The 9404-nt window shown below is 38.8% G+C and overlaps 1 protein-coding gene across 6 annotated transcripts in view; it reads left to right on the top strand.

Moving 5' to 3' along the window:
- Positions 1–4065: 4065 nt before the first annotated feature.
- MEF2C (myocyte enhancer factor 2C) overlaps positions 4066–9404 on the top strand; it is a 155267-nt gene continuing 149928 nt past the window's right edge. For 3 of the 6 annotated variants that reach the window (XM_023545622.2, XM_023545621.2, XM_023545618.2), the window contains exon 1: positions 4066–4324. The gene's annotated coding sequence lies outside the window, so the exon portion shown is untranslated. The remainder of the gene's footprint in view (positions 4325–9404) is intronic. The other 3 variants (XM_023545613.2, XM_023545620.2, XM_023545612.2) reach the window with 1 other exon arrangement.

Here is a 9404-nt window from a genome sequence, read left to right as displayed (position 1 = left end):
GCTTTGGTAGACTGCTGCTTTAATGTAGGGAGGTGGTAGAAAGAGAGGACGGTGGTGTAAGATGCTATGCTGAACAGAAATTGGAATGAGCTTTCCCAAGAGTTAAAATCCTAAGGATCATGTTCTCTGTAACTTTTGTGGCACTTTAATCAAATGGATTGCTAATGTAATTCTTTTGGAGAAAAACAAGCTCATATATATTTACATTTATAATAAAGGAATTTATGATGATCAGTAAATGAAAGAAATATTTGGTGGTTCCAAAAAAAAAAAAAAAAACTGGCTTGATGGTAAATCAATATGACATAGTTTTCTCTTAAAGGAAGAGAAAAAGGAAAGTTTTCATTATACTGGAAAGACCAGTAGCTTTCAACTGGTTTAAAGGGTGTAAGAATTTTCTGTTTTCCAGTCTTAGGAGTTGAATTGTTACTCATTTTACATATAAACAAACTGAAGCCCAGAAAGGACATATACATAAGTTAGGCACAAATCTTGAACTGGATAGGGAATCCAGGTCTCCTAACACCTAGCCCAGGCTTCCCCCTATACCAGGAGATAATCTGATCCTAGCCAAGAACCGTTAGGTGGCAAGGATAAGAATGACTCTGGTTGGGGCGGGGAGCGGGGGAAAGCCCAGAGGTATTTAAAGATTACGAAGCACACTCTGGGTGAACCACTTTGTGGATTACTCATGAATAATTTTATATCTCAGGTGACTTGCTATTGTATATTTCTGAGCAACCTCTTCTGTTCCACTTCAACTATAAAGGATCTTGGGAAGAAAACTAACGTTAACTTAGGGTACACATAATTAAGATGCTACATCTGCTTAGGAGGAAATCTTCGATTTTAAAGGCTGTGATATAGTCCAGATCCAAATTATTTTTGAATTTTCTAGAGTTTGGGGTTATACACACTTTTGAATGCTTGCACTATTATTGGTAATTATAGGTTTGCTGTAATGTTTATTATTAAAAAATTCTTCAAATAAAAGGAAAAAGAAAAATAGTTGCTCTTTGAAGGGGAACAATCTAAAATAGAAGTGTACTGTGATAAATAGAAATACCCTCTAAAATGCATTAAAAGTGGCCGTAGTTTAAAGTCATGTATAGGCTATGTCTATTTGCTCATGTAAAATAGGCTGTTACAATTCATTACATAAATTTCAGGCATTATGGCAATCAGCTCAGATGGCCCTGCATATGGTTTGCTTTATCAGGGCCTTTCTGAACCTTGAGAAGACTAAATTAATTCCATTTTTACCACTATATATAGACAATATCTTAGTACTAAAAATCTGCCTTTAAATTTTTTTTTTCTAGAAGTTGTGCCTTGAGTGAAAACCTGATATAGGTTATCTATGCCATATTAAGATGAATTGATTATAACAGTAAACTCACCTGATGAAAAATAAAGAGACAAAAAATACGTTGTAGATACTAATAAAAGATAATACTGCTTGTGGTGGTTTTTGCTTTGTGACAGTGTGCCATGCTTGCTTATAATAAAAGCAAGGGGATTCATTTTAGCTGTGCTGATAGTCACCATGGGGTGAGCCAGAAGCCTGAAGACTGTTCAGATCTAGTTGTACTTGCCTGTGAAATCTACCTTCCCCTTTCAGTTGAAGCCCTGGGGATGCCACCTAAATGTTGAGCCCACCCTTCTGAGAGAAACTGCTCACATCAAATAGCCCTTACAGTGAAGTAGGAGGCTTTTAAAACCACACTGTCCTCATGCATTAAAATAGTAGTCTGGAGGCATACTACAGAACTTAACAGGAAATGCAACCAGTCATTGGGTTAAATACACAGTACTGAAAGGAATTTTTTTTTAAATGAGGCGATACCTTTAATTAGCTAGATATTTCAGTTTACTCCTGTTGTCTACTGTTGATTTTCCCTTCTTCTTTTCACAATATTAAAAAAATTTTTTTTAATTGGGCTAAAGATTTTCTATAATCTACAGTTCTACTGGCATACAGTCTTGTCTTTTTATGATCTGTATACTAGTTGATATATTTTATCTTTGACTTTATTGGATGTGGTGAAATTGGCTAGGGAGGAGAGGTCCCCAGTCACTGGTGGTTGTCGTTAGGTGCCATGGAGTCGATTCTGACTCATAGTGACCACACATACAACAGAAGGAAATACTGCCCTGTCCTGTGCCACCCTCACAATCAATGCTATGTTTGAACCCATTATTTATTGCAGCCACTGTGTCAATCCATCTTCTTGAGGGTCTTCCTCTTTTTCACTGACCCTCTACTTTACCAAGCATGATGTCCGTCTCCAAGGAACTGGTCCCTCCTGATAACATGTCCAAAGTAGTGAGACACAGCCTTGCCATTCTCGCTTCTAAGAAGCATTCTGGCTGTACTTCTTCCAAGACAGATTCTGGCAGTACATGGTATATTTAATATTCTTCGCCAACACCATAATTCAAAATCGCTGGTAGCCTTTGCTAAATGTTGAATATTAACCTAATTTATTTTTTCTAAGGAAACGTGTTTGCTATGCTTAAACCTGAAGATAAGTATACTTTCTTATCAGTCTCTATTTCTGCTTCCTGTGCAAGCTGAAACTCTTCAGGATAAGTGAAGTCATCAGCTATCAGACAGGGAAGCCTAATGCATTTGGGAAGTTGGTTTTGTTTACATGTTAATGACCTGGATAAAGTCCAGTAAGGTGTGGAAGAGATAGGGTTAAGGGGAAATCTCCAAGGAAGCTGCAGCCTCCGTACATGTTTCCAAACTGATGAAAAAGTTCATGGCCCCGTCGTGAACTGGATATTTCAAATACAAGTAATTTTCTTTATTATTTTGTACACTACTAACACTCGAGAAGCATTTCGGCTCGCCTTTCAAGCCCTCCAACCTCTAAGGGCCAAAAACCGCGGATTCTGGGCGGGCAGGAAAAGCGCGCTGGAATCGAGTGCTGCAGACATCCTGGACCGTGGCTTTCACGCGTGAGTAGCAGAGGAGCGCACGGACCGGTGGAGGAATGAAGTGGTTAACGCGTCTCCAAAGGAAGGAAAAGTCACAAGAGTAACTATTAGGGTCGCGCTCCTATTGGTCAAAGGAAAGATCCCGAGTTTGGAAGGACTTTTCTGCTGGCGGGCTCGCGGCGTCCCCGGGGAGCGAGCGCGCTGCAGCAGGAGGCTCGATTCTCTCCGAGCGTCCTCGGCGACGGCGCCGGGGGAGAAGCAGAGAGCCGCAGCTCGCCGTGTTGTCTTCATTTCGTGCAATAAAGAATTGTCATTAGGTTTGCGTATGGCATGTGCCATTACCCCACCGTAAAACTAAAATTAGCAAAATGTCAGGAATGGAAAGATTGATTCACCAAGATGCAATTATCATTTAAAAGTGCTTGATTGAGGTACTGATGTTCAGTGATTTATTCTGCATACCATATACATAATTAAAGTAGTGTAGTGGAGTAATTTATCAATCTAGTTGAGACTGGAGGGGTGAGGAGAGAGCTGCTGTATGTTTGTTTTATTAAAATGCTCCGAGATCTAGTCCCGCCTCCCTTTTGCAAGAGTGAAACTGATGATTTCTCCAGCTCGCGAGGAGAGAGTCAACGGTTTGGGATTGTGGGGGAGAGACAGACAGAGGAAAAAGGCAGCGCGAGGCAAAGGCAAGGGTAAAATAAAATAAACGGAAAGAAAAAGGCACTTCATCGGACGTGCTGCTTAGGACCCCAATCCTGTGCGCACCGTTTTTCCTTGCCACCGCCCCCCCCCCCGCCCCATTATCCTTCAACCCCTCCCCACCCCCACACCTCCGCCTTTTTTACGCGATGTTTCAAAGGCTGTGAGCTGCTCTCTTTTTCCCATTCGTCTTCTGTCACTTCCTTCCTGGACGCAGTTTTCTGGACGAGTCTGGTTACTTTTAATCTGGCCGGCCGCTGAGAGCCACTTTCTCCTCCTCTTCGTAGTCCTCCTCCTCCTCCTCCCCCTCCTCCTTCTCGGACCGGCCTTGGCGCGCGCGAATGCGCGGCCCCGCGCGCGCCTCCCCCCGCGCGCGCCTTCCTCCGCGCGCGCGCGCGCGCGCACACGCACACATCGTCTCCAGCTCTCTGCTCGCTCTGCTCGCAGTCACAGACACTTGAGCACACGCGTACACCCAGACATCTTCGGGCTGCTATTGGATTGACTTTGAAGGTTCTGTGTGGGTCGCCGTGCTGCATGTTTGAATCAGGTGGAGAAGCACTTCAAGGCTGGACGAAGTAAAGATTATTGTTTTTGTTTTTGTTTTTTCCCCCTCTTTCTGTTTCTTAAGAAAGGAAAATATCCCAAGGACTAATCAGATCCGGTCTTCCTTCATGTAAGTACTTCTGACATTTCTCGAGGAAATAGAAATAGCCGGGGTATTGTCTCTGAAATATGCATCATTCTATTCGACGGCACTTGGGCTATCCCTGTGCCTTTTCTGAAGGCTAGAGTTGAGGCTTGTTGTGCAGCCTTTTTGTTAGATGCCCCATGATTTTCTTGTCTGTGGCTAAAAGTAACTTTTTAGATAGTCGTATCCGTTTGCCATCAGCTATTGAAATCACTCCTGACTTGTTCCTGTCACACCAGTGTGTTTAAAGTTTCATGAAGTTAGTTCACGTCATTAGCATGTTTGGTATGGTGGAGCGTGTGGAGCCTGGTGGATTTTAATATTTCACAGAATGTTCTGTGACCTTGAAGTATATGCCACAAGAATTAGCAGTTAGTTCACTGTGGAAAGATGCTGCCGCGAGTCCCCCCAAAGACTCTAATTTGCCCTGGGTTATGCTCCTAAACCACTAATACTTGGGATTAGTTTGAGATAAAGCATGGCTGTCTGTCAGAGTATACCTTTGTGCATCTCCTCCCCTCACCGAAGTGCTGGCTTGATAGAGGGTTTCTTAATTGGTGTGGACAAAAAGTAATACCCTGGTGTCTGTAATCTATACATTTCACAATTGGTGTTGGGATTTCAGCATATGCATTGTTGTTCAGGTCAGGTCAAATGCATAGCTGCTTAAAAACAAAGTTAAGTCACTTAAATTGCCTTCTGTTTGGACTTTGAATGAAAGTTAACAAACTCAGTGATAAAGTTTGGCACAAAGGACGCTTATATAAGCATACACTGGCACATTGTTTATTTTATTATTAAATAGTATGCAAGTATTTAAGTTTAATACCGATTTAACTCCTTTCTAGAATATGGTTAATGCTTCTTAAAGGAAATCTTATATCTGAATTATTTCTAACAATTCTTGGTCTAGTAATTATCATGCTTTGGGGAAAACCTTTTCTTTCTTCACATTGTAGGAATGTGTGTCTTTTGTATAAAATACCCTTATATGTGAAGGCTGACAGTGTAATCAGTAGAATCAGGCTCTCTGCCAGCTCTCTAACCGATCTTGGTCCTCAGTGGAGAATCGCTCTGACACAAAGTGCATCTTACTATTGTGAATCTGATACTAACTCCAATAGTAACTGTCTTATGAAATGCTTAGTGACTGCATACATTTTGTAAGTGCTATGAAGGAAACTCCAGCCACTTCATTATACCAGCCTCTTTTTCACTGGCACCTTGCAATGGAATTGTGGTTGCAGAGCGGAGATGTTTATGGGGAGCACAACTCCAATCCCTAGAGACTTGGTAGAACGTGGAAATGTGACCACCTGTGAACCCCATTTAACCTCTGTATTGCATACTCGTTTTAGCTTTAATTAGATCAACAAAGTACAATTTGAAGTGAAAACATTTTAATTTTAAAAATCATGTCAGTTCTGGCTAGCCTTTGGAAATGCTCAGTATGTTAACAGTATGGCACAAGCAGTAGTTGTGTTTCTCGGTCAGTTTCTGTCACAGATAATGCAGTTGATACACTGTGTTATTGTCTTCCAGCATATGCACAAAATTATTTATTAAGTTAAAAGAAAGTAGTTACAAAAGAAGTGGCTTCAGAACTTGACAGATAAAATGAGATACCCCAGTCTAACATTCTATCTCAACGGGGAAAAAAATCTCTTAAATATCTTGTTCTATATGTAGCTGTATATCAGACTAGTAACTCAATTCTAAAAGTTTTCATCAAAGCACACTTTAACATTTGTTTAAAATCTGGTCACCCAGTCAAGTTGGGGAGATAGTAGTTCACAGTTATCTTTACTTCAAGTTTTACCAAACTTCATGAAAATCCATTTTTACTAATTTAAGTCAAACAGTATTTTGGCATATTTTCCTGGCTTCTTCTTTCATTTATTACACTATTTATATCCTTGATTGTTGTGAATGTGGAATATATTGAAAGATAATATTAAAGGTGAACTTTGACTAAATGTTATTTCTTAGGTTTAAATAACAAATGAGTACTTTATAAGAAAAAGTCAGCTTTCCTGAGCCGTTCATCTTTTCAAAGCATGCAACCACAGATACTAACTTTTCAGAATAGAAACACATTGCATTAAATAACTACATGAAACTTCAATAACAAGGATTTATTGCACCTTGCCTCTTCTTTTAAGCATGTTCATTTTGCAAAATTTGGGGGAAATGGCTCATCGTAACGGGGAGAAGGGCTCCAAAGAGGATTCAAAATTAAATCATGAAAAAGTTATCATGTTTTACATTTTTCAGATTTCTATGTATTTCTTCTTTGGCCCTCACCTTACCAAGTCAGTAAACTGCATTGGTATCACGGCCATATCTTTCCAATAAATGATTGATTGTACTCAAATTTCTTTTATAAAGAACCAGATTAAATACCTCCTTGGCATGTGTTAACGTTATCTTTTAAACCTTTCTTCTGGCTATTGTTGTATATTTTGTGGTTTTATTTCCTAACTCTGTGTGTGGTATATTTTGAGCCTATGAAATCTCAGAAAGTGACAAAAATGGGGAAATATCTGTGCAGCAATTCTTGGCTACATAGAAACAAAGCAATAGTTATTAAACAGAGAACACTGGCTTTAGGGACCTTATTCAGAGCAACATGGCAGAATTTAATATGCCATTTAAGGGTTGCAAAGTGGACTTTAAAGAGATTATTGATAAACTTCTACTTTTTTCCAAAAGCACATCTGCTGAGAAGATACCACACAAATTAATATCTAAAGCTTACGAGAATGCATATATTCATTTTACAAAGATAGCGATTGCCTGGGCTCAGTGAAAGGATTTAATCACCGATGTTAGTCAGTGGGCTGCATGGGGAAGGATAGGTGGTTACGATCCTCACCCTCAGCACTGTACCTTAATCTCATGAGCGCGTGGACTGCCCTGCACTTAGTAGAGCTTGGCTGTTCACTGAGATCTGTCATCTCTAGGAAATCAAACCAGATTACAGAGGCGATTCACAAAACCAGGAGCAACAACAGAATCTGTGCACCTTACAAAAGGCAGATTAGACAGTTCACATGTTATTTTGATAGGTCAGAGATAAAAACTGATTGCTGAGGAATGGCAAGACACTCCAGTTTTAAATGCTTGCTAGATAAGTGTACCACGACCCTGTTGCTTCATCATTATGAAGAGCCATTCAAACAGTGGAAAACTCAGTTTTCAAATGACAGGCTTTCAATAGTGAAGTGACAGAAAACTTGCCCTTTTTATATACGTCTTTGTTGCTTAAATTTTAAGTTCCATTGCTTCTTTATGAACAGACATCAAGTACTGGCGACTTGCATGAAGCAGTTAGTATAAAACTTAAATGCATTAGACATTTCCAGAAGTATTGTGGAAAGCACTAAAAACCGAATTTGCCAGAAATGAAACATACACCCGTGGTATGGAGGAATTGAGCAGAAAATGCACAATAGTCGATATCCATTATGTTATTCTGTTACCAGATATAGTCTTTTAAAAATGTGTAATTATAAATCTGTAAGTCCATACATCTGAAATATGTATGAGATAGGTGTTTATTGGTCAGATCATATGCATTTGATCATGTTATCAAAAAATCATCCTTTACAACAAAATGTGATGTTTTGAGAGTTTATTTCAGAGAACAGTTTGGTTTACATAATAGCATTTTGAAAACTCCAACTTCTTACATATTCAACTCTACGGTAATTTCTTGCTTCTTCTAAAATTGAAGTCCTTTTTTACCCAACTGATGCCTCCTAGTGTTTTACACAATAAAACACTAATGAGTCACCCATAAATGTAAACATTGCGTTTTCATTGCGTACATCTTCTGTGATACATAAAATTAATATTTATGTGTTTAATTTTCTACGCAGTCTTATAATAAGATAGGAGATTTTAGTGAATGAGATGTTTCATTTGAGTGGATTTGTGGCACACACTTGCAGGTTTTCTTTGACCATAACAATATCTTACTAAGTTTTAATAAGTTTATTACCTTCAGTCCCAGTTTATATATTCCCTGTTTGTATTCACTGTCATTCCAAGTGAAAAGCATGGGCAGGATAGCAGAGCTTCCATTTTGTAGGCCTGGAAATTATATAGCTGAGTTCATCCTGAAATGTCTGATGAACAAATTGCAAAAGGGCTGACCATTTCATTTAAACACTAAAATATATTAAAATACATACATACATATATATATATATATACACACATGGTGACTCTGTATCTTTATACCTGCAAATTTCTATGTGAAAGTAAAATAAAGAAAAAGGGGGTTTAGAAAAAAAAAAAAAGAGCAAAGATAAGTACAGAAATTCGCACAGATATGGAGCACATCACTTTATTTAAAAAATAACAACAACAAAAACTTACTTTGGGAGTATAATATTCTACATAATGGAAGGAAGACTTGTTGAAACATAATTTTCCCTGACTAGAAACTTGCCTTAATGAGGTAAAATTTAGTGGACACCAACTGTTGTGAGTTTTCTGTTACTGGGATGAAAATGAACTTGTAATATTTTTGCCCTCCGGTGATTTCAGACAGCTTTCAGATTCTGCGAAGGTGGATACTTTAGTTTTTTGAAAATAATTTTAAATATTTATGAAAGGGGGTGAGTATCCCTCTAATGGGTCTTATATTCATGAGATGTGTTCAGAAACCTGTAACATCCATGGGCCTCTTCATGAGTTGTCACATAACACATGTCCACAAAACATTCACAAATTTCTTCCATTAACACTTTTAAGTGTTCTGAGAGTCAAATGTCGATTCTAGACTGAACGTAGTTCATTCCTATTACCTATGTATATGTCATTTAGTTCTCCTGATTCAAAATGCACAACATATTGATAATATTTGACTATCATTTAGGATTTTCTGCCTTGTCAATAATACAGCACTATTACAATTCTGTCCATGTTGGACACATTTCAAAGAATGTAAGGGGGTGTGTTCCTTTCGTTCAAGGGAGCAAACATGTAGAAAGGGGTGGACCTTTCCCACAAGAGCCACATTTCTTCCCTTGGAGAGTTGGAGCAAACATGCAGTATG

Source organism: Loxodonta africana, chromosome 2, assembly GCF_030014295.1.
Source record: "Loxodonta africana isolate mLoxAfr1 chromosome 2, mLoxAfr1.hap2, whole genome shotgun sequence".
NCBI lineage: Eukaryota > Metazoa > Chordata > Mammalia > Proboscidea > Elephantidae > Loxodonta > Loxodonta africana.
Note: the sequence above shows the minus strand (reverse complement) of the source record. Positions and strands in the feature narration are given on the sequence as shown.